The 21,075-nt window shown below is 53.0% G+C and overlaps 1 pseudogene; it reads left to right on the forward strand.

Annotated features, from left to right (window-relative positions):
* Positions 1-18,936: 18,936 nt before the first annotated feature.
* On the forward strand, positions 18,937-19,871 carry LOC136995959 (olfactory receptor 14J1-like; annotated as a pseudogene).
* The last annotated feature ends 1,204 nt before the right edge of the window (positions 19,872-21,075 follow it).

Consider the following 21,075-nt stretch of genomic DNA (forward strand, 5'->3'; position numbering starts at 1 on the left):
CAGGTACTTTCTCCCATTGAGAGGCTGCTGTGTGTGTCAGGGCTGGGGGACATATCCAGAGGTGACTTTTCAAGAGGAATGCCAAGGCAGGGGATACCTGGAAGAGAAGGAGCTTTCATGAGCCTCTGCTTTCAGTTCTGTTCTGTTTGGGTGGAGTGAAATGGGATTGGATCTGTCAGGTTTAGACAGGGGGCGGAGGCTGCAAAACAGTGACACTGAGAGAGGAGAAGTTCTGGGAGGGACTCAGCAAATGCCTTCATGCACCGCTCAGCCTAAGGACAGAGACAGAATCACCTTTCCAGCCTCAGCAAGGTTTGTCTCACGTGCTCCATAGCACCTGCAGACACAGAGGTGCCCCTGGGCAGTGTCCTGCACCTGGGAGGTTTCTGCAGGGCAGAGCTGAGCACCCAGCGGATGGGATGGGGTGTGTGAGCACTGACAGGGGAGAGACGTGGGGACGGAGAAACAGCTCCCTGCAGGGATGGCTTCCAGGCACCAGAGTCATGCTCAAAGTGTGAGAGGAAACTGTCAACTCCAAGGCCTCCTCTCCTCTCCCAGCCAGCACAGCCCTCTGCTCTCAAGGCTGTGGGGTCCAGGGCAGGAATCGTTTCCTCAGCAGCCGGACATGCAGGAGAGGAGACACTCCTGAGCGCCCTTCTGTCCCTCCCTGTCCCTGCCTCCCTGGGCACAAAGATCATGGTATAGCTCCATGTTTCCCACCTGCCCATGCTGCCCTTGTGCTTCCCCTTGCACTCTTTGGGCAGGGGTGTTTCTGATGCAGTTCAGACACTGATCCTGTGGGTCCTGCCATACAGACGTGTCCTTGACAGTGAGGTGCCCTCTAACCTGTGGGTGTCCGGGCAATGCAATGTGGGGGTCTGGGAATGAGCCAGGTCTCTTGTCAGGACTCCCCATCCTTAGGACATTCTGCCATTTCCCTGGGGTTTCTGGCTGGGCTGCAAGCTGCCCTCCACAAGGACACAGCTCTCCCATTGCAGCTGCGTGTTATCTAGGTGACCCATGGAGAAGCCACCTAGACACTGAGGTTGCGCTGGGACATGCTGCTGAGTGGCTGGATGTGGACAGCTGACTCGCATCCCCTCAGAAAGAGTGCTGCTGGGCACTTTGCAAGTGCATTCCTCTGCTCTCCACGGTGTTGTTTCTTTTTCGGGTAACACGAGTGCAACTGTCCTCCACCTCCGAGGTGGGAGCACAGGGCAGCTGGGAACAAGGGAGATGGACAGGCCAGCTCTGCTCCCTCTGCACTAAAGCCAGAGTGAATCCTTTTGCTTCTCCAGAATCACAGCTGCTCACTCTGAGTGCAGCAGCAATGCTGAGGATTTCTACCTCCAAGAATCCTCCTCAGGTGTGACAGGGTCTGCTAAAGGAAAGCAAAATAGCCTTAAAACCATTGATGAAACCCCATTATGTGGAATTGGGAGTGAAGATGCTGAAAATGCCTTCAACATTATGAGGGGATGAAATCTGACTGGGTATATAAATTTTAGTCACCCCTGTTGCCATGTCGGCAGTGCTGTAGGTCAGGGCTGACTCCTCCGGACCCCACAGGCAGACGCCCCCGCTCCTCAGGTCAGACTCAGCCAGCACAAACTAGAGCTCAAGTGACAGAGCTCAATGATGGTGCTGCTGAGATGGGGAGAGGTAATGTGTATGTATTTGGGAGGGTTTTATGAGGAATTTTTGCTCAGAGAAGTCTGCCCTAACTTGTCAATGTCTCTTCTTCCTTGAACAGTCCCCCTGTGCCACAAAGGAGCAAATGTCCAACAGCAGCTCCCTCAGTGAGTTCCTCCTCCTGGCATTTGCGGACACACGGGAGCTGCAGCTCTTGCACTTCTCGCTCTTCCTGGGCATCTACCTGGCTGCCCTCCTGGGCAACGGCCTCATCATCACAGCCATAGCCTGCGACCACTGCCTCCACACCCCCATGTACTTCTTCCTCCTCAACCTCTCCCTCCTCGACATTGGCTCCATCTCCACTACTGTCCCCAAATCCATGGCCAATTCCCTGTGGGACACCAGGGCCATTTCCTACTCAGGATGTGCTGCTCAAGTCTTTCTGGTTCTCTTCTTGCTTGGAGGAGAGTATTTTCTTCTCACTGTCATGGCCTATGACCGCTACGTTGCCATCTGCAAGCCCCTGCACTACGGGACCCTCATGGGCAGCAGAGCTTGTGTTAAAATGGCAGCAGCTGCCTGGGGCAGTGCTTTTCTCTATTCTTTGGTGCACACTGGGAACACATTTTCAATACCACTCTGCCAAGGCAATGTGGTGGACCAGTTCTTCTGTGAAATCCCCCAGATCCTCAAGCTCTCCTGCTCAGACTCCTACCTCAGGGAAGTTTGGCTTAGTGTGGTTAGTGCCTGTTTATTATTTGGGTGTTTCATTTTCATTGTGCTGTCCTACGTCCACATCTTCAGTGCTGTGCTGAGGATCCCCTCTGAGCAGGGCCGGCACAAAGCCTTTTCCATGTGCCTGCCTCACCTGGCCGTGGTCTCCCTGTTCATCAGCACTGTCCTCTTTGCCTACCTGAAGCCCCCTTCCCTCTCCTCCCCAGCTCTGGATCTGGTGGTGTCTGTTCTTTATTCGTTGGTGCCACCTACAGTGAACCCCCTCATCTACAGCATGAGGAACAAGGAGCTCAAAGATGCACTGAGGAAACTCGTTCAATGTGTGCAATGTCGGCACCAATAACTGTCCATTGTGCATCCACTCCTCAGGGTATCTGGCATCAGGGTATGTGTTTTACATTTCTTTCTTTCTTATTTTCCTCTTTTTCCTTAAAAAAAAAGATCAGGTTCATGTTATTGTCACGCTGTCATGCTATGAAGGTTCAATAGCAACGACTGAGACAGTAATATAATAATAATAAAAAAGATGTTTATTTCCTCACACAAGTTCTTGGATTAGTAACATCCATTTAAAATAATGCAATTACTAATTTAGAAAGGATAACACAAAACCATCAGTTACTAATTTAGAAAGGATAACCTGAAACCGTCGATTACTGCGTTATTAGTTGGAAGGACTGCTTATCCCTGCTTGAAAGCTTTCTTGTTCACTCTCCTAGTGAGAGGGCTCTCAACCTCGAGGAGTTACCTTAACCTAGCGTCCCAGGAAAAGGGGAGGGGGGGGAATACTCACGGTCCAGCCGGAGAGGATGATCAGGTCACGTTCCTGTCCCTGCTCAAACTCTCCTAGCTCCCAAGTCTCTTTTTATACAGCTGGGGCTCTGGACAAACACTGCTTTTGCTGACTTTTAGCAAGTTTCACAATCACAGGACTGTTTGTTTGTCTGCTTGGGAGGACCCTGCTAGCGAGGCAAGACCACAACACCTCCGTATTGTTTCTTCCCTCCCCGGGGGTCCGTGCAGATTCCAGGTGGCAGACTTGACTTCTCCAGTCTTGTTAATCATTCCGCAGCCTTGCGCATATCAGTCCTTGCGCATATCGGTTGGTAGACGACTTTAGTCCTGTTAAGTCCTCTGTTCAACAGCTTTGTGCACCTCAGCTCTTGTGCTATCAGTTCTTCTGCATATCAGTTGACAAACTTCAGTCCTGTTAACTCTTCACTCGCCCGTCAGTTATGTTTATTATAGAAATTCTCATTTGAATCTGACCCAGAGACTGTGTTGAAGCAGGAAGCCAGGCTTCTGCTTTCATCAGCAGAGATGGGATAACCTCCAAGCCCGCTAGTCTGAGCTCCTTGGATGCCTTCAGTGCAATGAGGAGAGTTTCCCTTTGCAGCGTCTCTTTCAGCACTGACGCCAAGGGAGCTCAGGGGCACAGAGTCGGGCTCCGATGAGTACAGGCAGGGTGAGGCCATGGGTTCCGTGTCCTTTAGGAGAGCTCACCTCTCCTGGCCACAGTCAGGGTGTGATCTCAAACCCCTCTCCTGCGGGGATGGCAGCCAGGTGTCCCCGCGGGCTGGTCCTTTCCCTCTCCAGTGCTCCAACACTGCAAGTGGAGGTGGCGGTGGAGAGGAGGGGAGTCAGGCAGCAGCTTGTGGGGACAGACCCTTTGCTTGACAGTCTCATCCCCCCACTGCCACAGCAGGCATTTCCACTGCAGCCTTCCCGTGGGGGCTGCAGCTTTCTTGGAGACATGTCCCCACACAGCAGTAGGATTTTCTCTTTTTAGCGTTGTTCTCCTCATTTCTATGCTGACCTTCTGTGCTCCATTCTGTGGATATGGCCCAGAAGTTCTCATAACCTGATGGTGGTAGGGTTGTGTTTCCATGTGCATGTGTCCTGGAAGTACAGGCAGGACCAGGCACTGGGCACCCTTATGCCAGACCTGGCCTCCAGAATAACATTTCCGTAATAAAAGAGGATCTCCCATGTGACCTGCCTGAAGTCTGGCCTTTCTTCAGAAGATGGAGTCAAAAATACGTTAAAGGGATTGCACCACAAAAGGGCCTGCTGCTCTGCTTGTGAGCTCCATGGGATCCAGGGGATGATTTCAGAGTCCCTGGGTGATCTTTTAGGGACTGAAGGCTGGATCCAGGGTTCATCTCTTGGTGACCAGTGGAGCTGGTGAATGGTCTCTGAATTTCCTGCCCAAGGCTGTCCCACAGGTGACAGTGCTGATGAGATGCCCATCCTTGTGGAGGAGAATCTGAGCCCCCAGGAGAGCTCGGGGATCTCCAGGAACAGCGTGTGCCTGGTGTGGGCAGTGAGTGGAGCCTCACAAAGTGAGGGATGGTCCACAGAGGAGTGACCAGAAGGTAGAGCACTAAATGCAGGTATGCATGGGGAAACGAGGGCTCTGCAATCCCTGGAGAGGCAGTGGGGAGCCAGGAGCGCAGGGAAGGGGCACTGGAGAGTGATTCCTGCACCCTCAGTGAAACACCACAGGCTGGAGCTAGTGCACGCCCAAACACATGTCCTGCCATTGCAAACACCCTGGCATCACTCTGAGCATCGTTCATGAGCACAGACATGTGTCAGCAGTATTAGTGGTGGTGATCCCTGTCCGGCTGGGTCTGCTTCCTGCCATGACCAGCATGGCCAGAGCTGAGTCAGGAGTCACCCCGTAGCCTCATGACACCACAGTTGCTCGCTCTGTAGAGCAGCACCACCAGCCCAAGGCCCTGTGGGGAACACAGAGCAGGGGTGCAGGAATGACCAGGCCAGCACGAACACGCTGACCTGGAAAAGGCTCCCTGGGGAGCAGGGATGTCCCAGGAGAAAAGCAGGGCAGCATTCAGAGATAGGAAATGATAACAAGAACCAGGTTTCCCTGTGCGCCAGCTGGGGGCAGGCGGCTCTGTCCCCGGGGCAGCAGGAGCTGCTGGAGGGGCTGCAGGGCCAGGGCTCTCGTGCTGTGCTGGGCAGCGGGGTGGGCATGGAGGGGCTGCAGGCAGACAGGGAGGGGGATCTGCTGTGCACAAGAGCAGGGGAGACAGAGAGTGACCGGCCTCACTGCGGGGCCTCCTCCCCCCTGCCAGGGAGCTGCTCCCCTTGTCCTTGGGCCATGCCTGTGTTACGCTGTGGCCATGCCTGTGCCTGGCCATGCACCTCTCAGGTCCTGACCTGTCCCTGTTCCCGTCCTGCTGACCTGACTCCCCATCTCTACCTTGGACCTGCCCCCCTCCCCACTACAGTCAGGAAAGCCTTGTCAAGGGAAGCTGGGACCCGAGCATGACCAGAGAAGGCTGTAGGTGTAATAAGTGACCGTATTTCCCAACAGCAGCTCTTGCCTGACAGCCAATTTAAAGGTGTGTGGAGAGCTTCAGATTTGGACCCCCTACTCAGGTAATGATGCACAAGGAGTCTTAGCTGCATGAAGAAGCGAAAGCAGCCACTTTGGGTTTGATTTTATGATGCCCAGTTATGACAATAGGTCTTTCTGTGTCACAGCTGTACTCTTTATGCACCATTTGTGACTTTGTTCCTGCTAGAAAGGGTATGTTGTCAGGAGCAGCGAGAGTGGGGCTGCTCCATGTGGGAAGGGGAACCAGGAGCGGAGGGTGCTGGCAAGGCAAGAAGGCAGTGCCCCACCGATGAGAGATGCCATCCTGCAGTGTCTGGACAAGAGGAGCAGAGCAAGTTTGGGGATGGTAAGTGGGGTGAGCCACAGTCCAGTGATGGCCAGACAAGTCTGGAGGACTCCATCCAGCCCTGCTTTGTGTGGGAGGTGGGACTGGAAACTTTCAGAGGCCCCTTCCCACCAAAACTCCTCTGTGATTCCATGAATTCTTGCTCCTCAGCCTCTGCTTTGAAAGCACTGGAAGCTCACTTTGCACTGGAAGCCCATGAAAGTCCCGGCGCTTCTACCCTTGAGCTGGCATCCACCCTGAACCTGGAGCCTGGCCAGTGCCCTGGCAGTGCAGCCGAGGACAGGGGTCATCACCCCAATTTTCCTGTTCCTCCCCCCTGCTCCCGGCACCGCTGCTGCTGTGCCCATGTCAAACACTCCTGCTGCCAGACTGCCCCAGGGCACAAGGGAGCACCAGCTTCCTCCAGAGCTGTACTGGAGCCTTTCAGGAGCGGGCTGAGGTGGGACTGGCACTGCCAGAGTGGGTCAGGAGAGGGCAGCTCTCCTCTACCCCACTGGGGCTGGGGCTGAGGCTGGGTCTGGGCACAGCCTTTCCCTGCAGAGCTCCCTATGGAGCCGCTCCAGGGGACCTTCCACCTCTGCCCTGGCAGCAGCACCAGCGCTCAGGGTGCCGGGGTGGATGTGCACAAGGGTGGAAGGGGGACGGGCTGCCCAGGGAGAGCATTAAGACCTTGTCTGTGCACGCAGGGATGGAGTGAGGAAAGGCAGAGCTCAGCTGGAGCTGGCACCAGAGACCTTGGACATGGAAAGGGCTGGGGTATTGTTAAGTGACTCTTAAATGATCCCCTGGAGTCCGGGGGGTCTGAACACCCATGTCTGTGCTGGGCCCCACGTGGGGGTGAGCAGACAGCCATGCTCTGGGATGTGCTGGGGTGTCGTGCAGAAGAGAGGCCGTGCAAGGCTGGCCTTTTCTCCTGTGTCTGGATACGAAGACCTGCAGGAGGACAGAGCTGGCCATGGAGCACCCCACAGCTGGGGTGAGCAGCCAGTGCTGGAAAGGGGTGATGTGAGGAGCTGGTCTGGGATGATGCCATGGGACAACTTCCCCAGTGTGTCCATGCAACACAGGGAACAACCTGCACCCTCCATGTCCTGGTGCCTTTCCCGGGAGACCTGCATTTGCCCTGCAAGCCCACAGCTCTGTGCTCCCACACTGCCGTTCACACACAGGAGCTGCCTGCTGGCATTTTTTCCTCTCCTGGGTCCTTCCAGCTCAGCCCAGACCCTCCCCAGCTCTCCCCACCTCCCCTGCCCTCTCCCCAGACCACCCAGCACAGCAGCCCAGGCTGGCGGTGGCCCAGCAGCAGTGCCTGTTACAGGGGGCTGCGGAGCTCTGGGCACTCACCCCACAGCCACAGCCCCTCTGAAGGACACAGCAGGTCCTGGGGGGCAGAGAGGGCTGTCAGCCTCCCCATCAGCCCCCAGCGGGCTGGGGGCCAGCAATGGCACAAGGAAATGGAGGCTGCTCACTCCATGTCTCCACTGCTCTCACAACCAGGAGATCCTTAACCCTGGCTGCCTGCAGCCCCTCTGGGCATCCCCTCTCCCCAGCACAGCACAAGAGTCCTGGCCCCGGGGCTCCTCACGCAGCTTCAGTGACAGAGCAGCCTGCCCCGAGCTGACACACACAGAAAGAGGTTTTCATTTATTCCTCCCCACAAGCACACAGTTGCTCCTTTTCTCTGGAGACATCCCTGTTCCCCAGAGGGCCTTTCCCCAGGTCAGTGTGTCCGTGCTGGCCTCGCCGGCCTTTCCTACACCTCTCCTGCACCTGTGCTCCCCAAAGGGTCCCGAGCTGGCGGTGCTTCTCTGCAGGGCAAATGGGCTGTGGGGCTCAAGGGTGACTCCACACTGGCCCTGCTGGTCAGGGCAGGCCCACCTGCACCAGCATCACTGCACCTGACAACGCCCTCCCCAGGGTCTGTGGCTGTGGAGGATGCTTGGAGCAATCACAGGGCATTTCCAATGGCTCAGGGGTGTCACAGACCCAGCCCACTGCCTCTCCTGAGATTGCAGAGCCCTGATTTGGTGCATTCTTTGGTTTGGTCCTTTGCTTTGGGTGACTCCACTTGGTTTTGGGACACTCCACTCAGTGCCCATCCCAGGAATGTGCTGTCTCTGGAGATCCCCTGTGCTCTTCTGGTGGCTCCATACTCCCTTCCAGAAGGATGGGCATCCATCACCAGCCCTCTAATAGGTGGGACAGTCCCTGGCAGAGACATCTTGACCACTCACCCTCTCCAGGGGCACTGGACACCCACAAGTGACAGCTGAATCCAGCCCTCATTCCCTCACACATCACCCAACAGAGCTGATGCCCCTTAGCCCATGGAAAAAACAGGCATGGCAGCAGGGCCTTTTGGGGGGCAATTCCCTGAGCACATTCTTGGCTCCAGCTTGGGATGAAGAGCCCAAGCTTCAGGCACAGTACTAAGGAGATCCCCTTTTATTACAGTGGTGCTACTTGGGAGGCCAGCTCTGACACAGTGATCTGCACATTTACAGAAGGCCTCTGGGTCACACAGACAGGGTTTGTGTCTCTAGAGAAGTGGGATGAATTCAAACATTTGTGTACAAACATGAATATCACAGACAGAATGCGCAGTGCATGAGAGTTGCTGGAGATAAACTGGGAATTGCTTGTGAGGAGAGATGGGCAGCTCATTGCTGCTGAACTAGTACCAGCTGAATCAGCTTCCTCACTGCCTCCTGGAGCTCCTTGTTCCTCATGCTGTAGATGAGAGGGTTCAGAGTTGGAGGCACCACTGAGTACAGAACAACCAACACCAGATCCACAGATGTGGAGATGGAGGGAGGCTTCAGGTAGGAGAACATGATCTGTATGTAGGACAGCACAATGAAAATGAAAGACCCAAAGCCCAAACAGGCACTAACCACAGTAATTTCACAGAAGAACTGGTCCACAGCACTGTCTTGGCAGAGAGGTATGGAAAATGTGTTAGCAGTGTGCAGGAGAGCATTGAGAAAACTACTGGCCCAGGCAGCTGCTGCCATTTTGACACGAGCTCTGATGTTCCTGAGGATACCATAGTGCAGGGGCTTGTAGATGGCAATGTAGCAGTCGTAGGCCATGACTGTGAGAAGAGCATATTCTGGTGAAAATGAGATGAGAAACAGGAAGATCTGGGCAGCACATCCTGAGTAGGAAATGGCCCTGGTGTTCCACAGGGAACTGGGCATGGATTTGGGGACAATGACAGAGATGGTGCCGAGGTCGAGGGGGGAGAGGTTGAGGAGGAAGAAGTACATGGGGGTGTGGAGGCAGTGGTCGCAGGCTACAGCTGGGATGATGAGGCCATTGCCCTTGAGGGCAGCCAGGTAGATGCCCAGGAACAGTGTGAAGTGCAAGAAGTGGAGCTCCCGCGTGTCTGCAAATGCCAGGAGGAGGAACTCAGTGAAGGACCTACCATTGGACATTTGCTCCCTCTCGGCTTTGAGGGAAAAGACATTGGCAAGTTACAGCAGTCTTCTCTGAACCAAACCCATTGCATTTGTAGTAGAAATCCCCACATTTTCTCTGTACTTTGCATTCATTCAGCGCTCTGTCTGGAGCTCTGCTTCATGCTGACTGAATGTGACGTGCAGCGCCGGTACATCTGCCCATGGTCTCCAGAGGAGTCAGTTTTGCTCTGTCAGAGGATGGAAATGGAGGTGTCAGTCAGCCCCACGTATTTGGTGGGATACCAGAAAATGGTCGCCATGATGTGCAGAAGGGGACTTGTGTCCAGTGACACAGTGGGAATAGTCTCTGTTTAGCAGAATGAGAGATGAATACAGCCCTCATGCCCGCTCTCTCTCTGAAAGAGAAGAGCCTTGAGAGGGAGTCATCTCTCCCAGCCTTGCCCTCTTGAACAGAGGTGTCTGTATCTGCATCAGTCACGCCAGATCCCGCTCGAGCAAGGCAGAGAAACAGTCAAGTGAAGGCAGGGGCTGACCTGACCCTTTCTGGATGTCTCTGTCCCAATGAGATAGATCCTCTCCTCACATCAATTTACCATCTGTGCTCTGTCTCCAGGCGCTGTAGTGGGAGTGGGAAGGGACTGCCTCTGATGCACACATCCTGCAGCAGATCATGTCCACCCCTAATGTGAAAGGGCTGTTCCACTTTTAGACACCTATTTTTTACAAAAAATGACCTTCAGCAGAGATCTGGTCATAGATTGATTTTGTTTTTAGATGCCTCCATCTCACCGTGGGAGCATTCTTGGACAGGGTAGGAATCTTTGGCATTTCAATTGCTCTCAGCAAGAGCACTTGTGCATCCCAAGGGGAAAAAAAGGCTCACTGTGACTTTGTACAGAGTCACGGGATCTGGTCTGTCAATGAGTCTTGCCCCTCACTGACCTGTGCTTGCCCCTCTCTCAACCAAAGGACAATCACACTCAGACGTTCCTCTCAGAAAGAAACTGGACTGAGCTGAGAGTGGAGGACTTCAGGTTTTAAGGGATGATTTCCAATTTCTTCTCCCTCAGGCCAGATATGGAGACAGTGATGAAGAGCATGGTAAGATCAGCTCATTTCCCAGCCCCACAGGGTGTGTTTCCTGGAACCACACAGGTTTCCAGGTGGCTGGGGACAGCTCACTCCCATGCAGACCCCTCTCTTGCACAACTCCCAGTGTCAGTGTTGGAACTGCAGCTGAACCCCCCCCCCCCCCAACCCCAGATGGCCCGAGAGAGGAAGGGGAGCATCCTGGACAGGAGGGAAACAAGGAGCAATGCCATGATCCTGAAGCCAAGGGAGGCAAGGAGAGAGAGGCAGACGGGCACTCGGGAAAGCCTTCCCCTTGCCCAGCTGGGCATGTCACCTTGCAGACGGGGACATCGCAGGGCAGTTGCTCTCAGCCCCTTTGTCGGGCAGCATGAAATGGGCCCGTGGCAGGAGAGATGCCCCTCTCCTCTGCCACAGGTCTGGCTGCAGAGGAGGTGGCTCAAGCCCTTGGCTCCATGCCTTTTGAGATAGAGGCTCTGCTGGGTTTCCCTGCCCATCTCTACTGCCTGGAGCTGTCCCTGCTGGTGGCTCTTTCTCTGTCACAAGATCCCATCCTGCCCTGTGTGTGCTCAGTTCTGCCTTACAGAATCCTCCCAGGACAGGGCACTGGCCAGGGGCATTGCTGTGCTCAAAAGTCCCAAGGAGCAGGTCACATAAACACTGATAATGCCATAAAGGTGATGCTGATGCTGTTTGTAGGCTGGGTGAGGATGAAGGTGCTTGCTGAGGTTTTTCACAGACCTATTGACCTTGAGAGTGAAGGTTTAGGAGTCCTAGTTCTTGGTCATTCCAGAAAACTCTTTCCTTTTGTCTCCCCGCAAAAATTAGGGAACGGAATGCACTTAGCCTAAAAGGAAAGCTCCTTCCACTTCAAGGAGCCCTTGCCCTGAGCTCCCTCTTGAAAAGTCCCCTCAGGAATGTGCTCAGGGTGAGCTGGAGCTGTGAGCAACCATGACCCAGACCCACGCAACACCTTCTCAGCAGGAGAATGAACCTGCCCTGCTGGGGGTCTCTCCTCTCACCCAGAGCTTCTCCCCACAGTGCTGTGGGGAGTTCCCTGGGCAGGCTGAGTGCTGACCCTTGCAGGCGGCAGAGTCACTGCCCCAGGCACACAGCACCCTGCGGCACAGGGATACTGCTCTGAATTACAGCTCTGCACTGACCTGGGTGCATTCCCTGGCTTCACAACCCCAGAAGTCATCCCTGGGATAAGGTAGCAGCATGCCCTGTCCCTGTGATGGTTTAGCAGGAATCCTGCTCTGAAGCATCTTCTCCTCCTCAGCACAAGAGAAGTCAGGAGAGAGATCCTTAAGAATACAGTCGTGGGATGGGCTGGGTTCAGAAGACCCCTCCAGGAACCTCAGTAGCATTGCCTTGCAGCCAGAGAATTACTGTGTCAGGAGCTGTGAAGATTTCTTCCACAAGGAGCTCTCTTCTCTCTTAAGAGGAATGGTTATAGTAGACTTGTTGATTAATATAAACAGTTTCTTTAGTTGGCTACAGTTACCAAATACAAACAATGCCACAGCCTGTAATGCTGCAATGCAGGTCCTAAAAGCATTTCAGCACTTCTATTTTTACATCTGTGCCTTTTCCTTAAGGAGAAAGCTAAAGCCTAAATAGACTTGGTGCTGTTCTGTTCCTTCTTACTTTTAGGCAGGAAATCTGTTCTGTTGTTTGGCATTCCTGTATTACAGCATCTGGACCTTTAGGAGAAGCACCTGAGAGCTGTTAAAGTATGGACAGTCATGCTACGTGGTTGGATGCTCATCTGCCACATAAGAGGATTATCTCCCTTCGGGTTATGTGATGGTTGCCTCTGTGGTCATCTACCAGTAATGTCTAGTCAGTGCCTGCATCTACTGCTAGCACTTTCCCCCTGGGGACCAGAACTGCCTGAGTGTTGCTCACCTGATCAGACACCCAGAGAAATGCATCCTGGGAAAGGATGCTTGCTGCTTTTTTCATGAGGTAGAGGCTTGCCTGCTTGTGTGCTTGAGGTACCACCTGCAGGCAATGGCCTTTGATCTTCCCAAGCAAGGAACCTGTTTAGAAGGAGCCTCTGGAAATGAGACAGCAGGCTGTGAGCTGAGGAGCTCTTCAGACAGGCGGAAGGTTGTCACCTCTTATAAAATGAACTTTGAAATTATGATTCATAACCAGGTTCCTTTGACAGTGCCTGCCCTCAGCTTTCCTGCCTGTGCTGTGCTGCTTGTGCTCAACACTGACTTGGACACCAGCATCCGGGAAGGCCAAAGGACAGCACCAACTATCATTTATATTCCACATGTCCATGACCAGTGGGAGGCTCTTGGAGTCTCATTGAAAGCTACATTTACTACACTGTGACAGAACGGTCCAGCATAGGCAGCAGTTTTGTAGCTTGCAACACCAGATGGATGCCATGCAAATGTCCCCAAAGAGCTATTCCTATCAGTAGCTTTGCTTCTTCAGTTTCCTGTTCATTTATGTATGCCTGACAGACCTGAATGCTGTGCTTTCCCAAGCAAATGGATACTGTCATCATGAGGGCACCCTACCTGAAACTTCTAGAATTTCCTGTGGCAGCAAACAGCACTGAAAACATTTTCAGTGTTTTCTGAGTCCAGAGATTCACTCAGGCCCAGCCTTCCCCCCATTCCCCCCCCCCCCACAGCCTTATTAGACAGATGTATAATTTTGCCTGGGAGAATGAAATGTGGCGATTTCAAGATAGTTATTTATATCCTGAACCAAATGTATGAAATGTTTGCAAAGTGCAAGGCAGTCAAGATCTGTTGACCAACAGCAGGCCTTCTGACAGTCTGCCATTGCAAAAGATAGGTGTCACAGTGTTCATAATAGGAATGGTTTTAACATTTCAATGCCTTAACTACAATATCAGTTCTTTCTTCATAAGGGCCAAAACTCTACAATTTAGGAATCTGAATTCCATCTTGTGTTTTGGTAACTTTGGGAAGACGACTACACCGCTTTCCATCAGCAGACTTCAATAAGAGTAAATCCTCCACTGTCTAGACTTCTGGGGGTTGCCATTAACAGGTTACACTTCTGGTGATGATGTTTTCCTGAATACAGAAACAAAAATCTTAACTGGATGTGTTTATCCTGCATCATTTTCTGCAGAGATGCTGCCCAGCCAGGCACTGCCCAGCCCATATCACTGCAGGGTGTTGGTCTGCTGCAGGCGCAGGACCTGGTGTTTCATTTTTGAATTTCATAAAGTTCCTGGCATCTCATTCCTCCCACCTGCTGAGGTGGAGGATGGCAGCCCTTGAGCTTATGACTGTTTTCCTGATGACATGCCATCTGCAAATCTGGTGAGAGTAGAGTCCTCCAGATTACTGATGAATGTGTTAGACAGGACAGGTCCCAGTATAGACCCCTGTGTACTCCACTTGTCACTGGCTTCCAGGTAAAGCACCACTCATTCACAAAAACCCTCTGAGCTTGATCATCCAACCAGCTTTTGGCCCATCTAGTTGTCTGCCCAGCCTATTGTAATGCCTTACTTGTATACAAGAATATTCTTGGAGACAGTGTCAAACTCCTTGCTAAAATCATCGTAAATGACACCCACTACTCTCCTCTCCTCCACAGGTACAGATCTTTTATTGCAGAAGGCAATCAGGTTGGTCAGGAATCATTTCTCTGCACTAAATCCATGCTGACAGTTCCCAGGCACCTTCTTTTCCTTCACATGCCCAGAAATGTGATGCAAGAGGACTCACTCCATGACATTCCTCACCAAAGTGAGGCTTAAAGGCCTTCAGCTCCCTGGTTTCTCCTTGTGGCCATTTTTGAAAAAAGGAACAACGTAGCCCTTTTTCTGCTCATTGGGACCTCCACTGATCTCCACAACCTCTCAAAGAGGATAGAGACTGGCCTTATTGTGATAGTGGCCAGCTCTCTCAATGTCCTCGGATATAGCCCTTCCTGTCCCAGAGACTTGTATGGGTTGAGTTCTTGCAAGCCATTCCTCACTCAACCCTCTTCCACCTTTTGTTATTTTTTTCCCCCCCTCTGGAGTCCTGACTCTTGCCACAACAGCCCAGGAGACCTTGTTGGTGAAGACTGAAGCCAAGAAGGCCCTGAGCTCCTCGCACCTATCTGCATCTGCTGTTACTAGATTCCCTGCCCGATCCAGCAGTGAGCCACCGTTTTCCTTTTTGTTCTTTTACTCTAACTGGAGCAGTAACAGCTCTTCATGCTCGTGATGTCCCCTGCAAGTGCCTATCCTAGGGGAGCTCTGGCTTCCCAAGCACCATCCTTCTGATTCCTGTATGCTGCCTTATTGCCCTAAGCTGAGGTATGAAAGAAGGTGCCCACTAAGAGAGCAAAGCCTGCAGTGCCCAAGGCAGGAAGGAACAGGGCTGGGCTGTGCAGAAATGCCAGGAGAGGGGTTGGCTGCCCGAGCTGACTCTGCAGCACCTTGGGGTCTGTGACAGAGGTGAACCAATGTCCAGGCAGGATAAGGTGCCACTGAAGAAGTCCCTGGCCTGGGCAGCCTGTGATCCAGCCACCCTGAGGTCATCATTAGCGCAATCCCTGTTCATATCATCTGGGGGCGAGAAGAGGTTCAGGGGGAGGAGAGCAAGAAGGATTTGAGAGTGCAGGGACTAGAGTGGAGACCTTGGTGTGATGTGCCTCCCATTTATGCAGCACGCCAAGATGCGGACAATACTGACTGTGCCCGAAGGCAGAGGTAGGATTCATTTGTTTGGGCACAGGTAGGAAACACAAGATGCCCTGGGGCACTTTCCAGCACCACTCCAAAAGGGCATGGCTTTCCTGTAGGGGCCATGCTGTATGTGCTAGAAACATGCAGTTGTGCTGGACACCCCAGGCATCCGATATGGACCTTCCAGCCTATTTTATGTCCTTATATCAAGTGTTGGCACTGGATTACATTAGGATTTTGCACTGTAGGGATCTGCTTGTGTCTCAGCTTCAGAGTTAGTGGGGCTCTCGCAGTATTAGACATCTAGTGTCATTTGAGATGGCCAAGGAAATTCCCCACATGGCCCCCACCTCATGCTCCAGAAGGATGTGGGTCTCATAGTCACTCCATCAGAGCAAGCAGACACTGGCACATGCCTGGGACCACCTCTGTCTCTTCAACTGTCACCAGGTGTTTGTGTGTGAGCAACTGATTCCCACTCTCCATCTCCAGTGATTATAACAGGATCTTAGACAAGGAGCTCCCACGCAGACACCTCTGTTGTGCTTGCTTTGGCTTGGGCAAGGGGAATCCCACCTCCTGTGTGTTGGTGGAGTTCATGGGAGGGATCTGAATCCCACTCAGGCCCAGGGCCTTCTAAACCAGCATGAAATGCCCAGATTGACTCCTCTGAATCAACACCTGAACCATGGGTAAATGACCTCCCTTCTTGTCCCCATCTAGGTGTCCTGCCTAGTCAAGAGAGGGGAATAGGGGCTTCCAGAGTGGGACATTTCCACCTTTCATAGAGAGTTAACCTCTGATGAAATAAATTGTAATGTTGGAATCTGTCTCTCTCTACTCTTTAGAAAAGGACAATACCTGATTAGTTTAGTCTACTTCTGGGAATATTTCTCAGGAGGAGGGAGCACAAGGGACAGAGAAATTCATGCCTTCAGCTGGGCCTCTGCTTCTGAGTGGGACCAGGCTTTGGGGACAGAAGGAGCTCATGGCAACCTGGCAGCACTGCCCAGAGACAGCTGTGTGCAGGAGCAGCTCCTTTGCAAAGAGCAGCAGGGCTCCGGGCTCTGCCTGCTGCTGTTGACATGAGATGAGAGAAGGCAGAGAGAAGTGAAAGGCAGTGTGGAGTGGGAGGAGAGAGGAGAGCTCATTGCGGGAGGAATTTTCACAGCTCCTTGACACAGTAAGCCTCTGGCTGCAGGGCAATACTACTGAACTTCCTGGAGGGATCTTCTAAGCCCATCCCACCCCATGACTGATAATTTTTTTATGGTTCGTTCTCCTGACTTCTCCAATGAGGAGCATGGGGAGACGCTTTAGAGCAGGGATTCCCTGCCACACTGTCACAAGGACAGTGCATCACAGCTACTTTCTTCCACGACTGGTGCAGGGGAGCGAAGCCATGGTGTGCACACATGGCTGCCCAGGGCTGTTGTTCAGAGCAGTTTCCCTGTGCCCCAGAGTGCTGCGTGCCTGGGGCAGTGACTCTGCTACCTGCAAGGTCAGCACTCAGCCTTCCCAGGGAACTCCCTACAGCACTGCAGGGAGAAGTTCTGGGTGGGAGGAACAACCCCTGGCAGGGCTAGTTCATTCTCCTGTTGAGAGGATACTGCATGGGTCAGGGCTCATCACAGCTCTAGCTCACCCTCAGAACATGTCCGGAGGGGGTCTTTTCAAGACGATACTCATGGCAAGCTTACCTGAAAGGGAAGGCACTCTCCTGAGGCTCTGATTTTGTTTTCTTTGCCAAAGCACAAATCGAAAAGGATGTTTTAGGCTTAGACGACTGAAGGAGAGTTCTGCAGTGTTACTGGGAGGGATCAATAGGTCTGCAAGGATCCCAGAAAGTCCCCTCAACCATCTTTTTACCTGCAGGCAGCAGCAATAGCACCTTTGCAGCTCTCATCAGTCTCATTAGGCTTAGTCTCACCTGCTCCTTAGGTCCTGCAAACACAGAGATGCCCCTGGGCAGTGCCCTTTGGCCACAAGGTTTCCGTAGGGCAGAGCCGAATGCCCAGATGGTGGCATGGGGTCTGTGAGCAGTGACAGGGGAGAGATGTGGGGACAAAGTAAGAGCTCCCGGGGGGACAGCTCCAGGCAACTGCGAGATGCTCAGGGAGTGCTAGGAAAGTGCCCACAGAAACACTGTGGCAGGCTGGCTTCAGGCAACTCTCTTGTGGTCCTTCCTTGGAGATGTCTTCCTCTGAGCAAGCCACGCTTTCTTTTCTCCTCTCCCACCCAACAGAGCCTTCCCACTGCTCTGAAGGTGAAGGGCTCTAGGGCATCTTTCACCTCCTCTGCAGTCAGATTTCCAGAAAAGCAGAGCTGCCTCTCTCCTGCCACGTGCCTGTTTCCCCCTGCAAGGCAAAGGGGCTGAGAACAACTGCCCTGGGAGGACACACTGTGCACTGGAGGTGCAATCTGGGGAAGGTGCCCCTCTGTCTCTCTCTCTGCTTCCTTGACAGTGGGGTCACAGCGTTTCTCCTTGTTTCCTTACCTTTCCTTTCTGCTCTTGTACTTGCGGTCAGCTGGGGGTTCAGCTACAAATTCAGACACCCACCTTGAGGTCCTGCCATGGAGGTGTCTGCATAGGGGCGAGGTGCCCAAGACCTTTTCTCACCCCAGGGTGCTGAGCAATGCAGTCGGAGGGGCTGGGGAAGGAGTTGACTCTCCCTTTAGGAGACCTTGTTTTCAGGACACATGACTGTCTGCTTTGGGTGTCCTGCTGGGTTTGCGAGCTGCCCTCCACAAGGGCACAGCTCTCCCATTGGATCTGAGCAGCACTGGAGAGCCATTTCAAGAAGCTCAGGACATGCTAATACCACAAAATGCTCCTGAGTGGTTTTGTACATGTGCAGCTGAAGTGAACCTGGCATTTCCTCAGCCAGAATGGGAGTGTTGAGAATTTCCTTAGCTATCAGCTCTCACCTCACAGAGTCCTTGGTGTGATCATGTATGTCAGGAGGAAAGTCCTGTTCTCTCCATCACATCTCCTCCCAGAGTTGAGAAAGAGAGTAGAGTTAGATCTGTGCTTTGAAACCAGCCTCTTGTGGTCTCATATAGAGTCCAGTGTCTTTTTTAGAATAACTTGTGCGTGAAATCATCCTCTGGGTAACACAAGTGTGAGCACAGGGCAGCTGGGAACAAGACGGATGGACCCAGCAGCACTCCTGATTCTGCACCAAGCCACTGAGAACCCGTTGGCCTCTCTGGTCTTTATAAGGTTCATTCTTGCAGCAATATACTCACCAGATGTGATGGCAGACCTTAAAAATCTCAAAAAAACAAAACCCCCAAATTGCTAAACCTCTCTGCTGGAGGCCACACGCTTTAGAATTATGTGTGCTTATGTTAGCAGACCTTTTCCACTAAAGGTGGATGTCCTCTGACATCAGAGATGTAGATGTCACAGGCTAGTTCCCATGTACCCACTGGTGTAAAGCAGGACAAACCCCTGCTCCTCCCAGCACACTCAGATGGAGCTGAAGCTGGGGACCTGAACAAAGGTCTTCCCGAGAAGGAAAAAGGAAATGCATTTGTATTTGGGGGGGGGGGGGAAGGGTTTTTTTCTTTGAAAAATGGGAAGTTTTTCTCAGAAAAGTCTGTCCTAACTTGCCCCTACTTTTTCCTCCTTGGACAGTCCACCTGTGCCCAGAGGGAGCAAATGCCCAACAGCAGCTCCCTCAATGAGTTCCTTCTCTTGGCATTGGCAGACACATGGGAGCTGCAGCTCTTGCACTTCTCGCTCTTCCTGGGCATCTACCTGGCTGCCCTCCTGGGCAACAGCCTCATCATCACAGCCATAACCTGCGACCCTGCCTCCACACCCCCATGTACTTCTTCCTCCTCAACCTCTCCCTCCTCGACCTTGTCACCATCTCTACCACTGTCCCCAAATCCATGGCCAATTCCCTTTCTGACTCCAGGGCCATTTCCTACTTGAGATGTGCTGCGCAGCTCTTTTTCATTATCTCATTCCTTTTGGCAGAGTATTCTCTTCTCACAGTCATGGCCTATGATCGCTACGTTGCCATCTGCAAGCCCCTGCACTACGAGACCCTCATGGACATCAGAGCTTGTGTCAGAATGGCAGCAGCTGCCTGGGGCAGTGGTTTTCTCAATGCTCTCCTGCACACTGCTAACACATTTTCAATACCACTCTGCAAAGGCAATGTCCTGGAGAAATTTTTCTGTGATGTTCCCCACATCCTCAAGCTCTCCTGCTCAGACTCCTACCTCACGGAAGTTGGGCTTATTGCAGTTAGTGTCTCTTTTATGTTTGGGTGTTTTGTTTCCATTGTGCTGTCCTACGTGCAGATCTTCACAGCTGTGCTGAGGATGCCCTCTGAGCAGGGACGACACAAAGCCTTTTCCATGTGCCTGCCTCACCTGGTCATGGTCTCCCTGTTTGTCAGCACTGCAGTTTTTGCCTACCTGAAGCCCCCCTCCCTCTCCTCCCCAGCTCTGGATCTGGTGGTGACTGTTCTGTATGCAGTGGTGCCTCCAGCAGTGAACCCCCTCATCTACAGCATGAGGAACAAAAAGCTCAAGGATGCACTGAAGAAACTGTTTCAACTGGTACTAGTTCAGCACCAGTGAGTTGCCCATCTCTCCTCACAAGCAAATCCCAGTTTATCATCTCAGGCAAATCTTGTACTTTAGGCATTCTGTCAGTGATAGTCATGTTTGTTTGTACACAAATGTTTGAATTCCTCCCACTTCACCGGAGGCGCAAAGCCCATCCATCTGATCCAGAGGCCTTCTGTAAATGTGCAGATCACTGTGTCAGAGCTGGCCTCCCAAGTAGCACCACTGTAATAAAAGGGGATCTCCTTAGTACTGTGCCTGAAGCTTGGGCTCTTCATCCCAAGCTGGAGCCAAGAATGTGCTCAGGGAATTGCCCCCCAAAAGGCCCTGCTGCCATGCCTGTTTTTTCCATGGGCTAAGGGGCATCAGCTCTGTTGGGTGATGTGTGAGGGAATGAGGGCTGGATTCAGCTGTCACTTGTGGGTGTCCAGTGCCCCTGGAGAGGGTGAGTGGTCAAGATGTCTCTGCCAGGGACTGTCCCACCTATTAGAGGGCTGGTGATGGATGGCCATCCTTCTGGAAGGGAGTATGGAGCCACCAGAAGAGCACAGGGGATCTCCAGAGACAGCACATTCCTGGGATGGGCACTGAGTGGAGTGTCCCAAAACCAAGTGGAGTCACCCAAAGCAAAGGACCAAACCAAAGAATGCACCAAATCAGGGCTCTGCAATCTCAGGAGAGGCAGTGGGCTGGGTCTGTGACACCCCTGAGCCATTGGAAATGCCCTGTGATTGCTCCAAGCATCCTCCACAGCCACAGACCCTGGGGAGAGCGTTGTCAAGTGCAGTGATGCTGGTGCAGGTGGGCCTGCCCTGACCAGCACGGCCAGTGCAGAGTCACCCCACAGCCCATTTGCCCTGCAGAGAAGCACCGCCAGCTCGGGACCCTTTGGGGAGCACAGGTGCAGGAGAGGTGTAGGAGTGACCAGCGAGGCCAGCACGGACACACTGACCTCAGGAAAGGCTCTCTAGGGAGCAGGGACGCCTCTGGAAAAGAGCAAAGGAGCAACTGTGTGCTTGTGGGGAGGAATAAATGAAAACCTCTTTCTGTGTGTGTCAGCTCGGGGCAGGCTGCTCTGTCACTGAAGCTGCGTGAGGAGCCCCGGGGCCAGGACTCTTGTGCTGTGCTGGGGAGAGGGGATGCCCAGAGGGGCTGCAGGCAGCCAGGGTTAAGGATCTCCTGGTTGTGAGAGCAGTGGAGACATGGAGTGAGTGGC

The sequence above is a fragment of the Apteryx mantelli genome, unplaced genomic scaffold (genome assembly GCF_036417845.1).
Source record: "Apteryx mantelli isolate bAptMan1 unplaced genomic scaffold, bAptMan1.hap1 HAP1_SCAFFOLD_20, whole genome shotgun sequence".
In the NCBI taxonomy this organism is placed as follows: Eukaryota; Metazoa; Chordata; class Aves; order Apterygiformes; family Apterygidae; genus Apteryx; species Apteryx mantelli.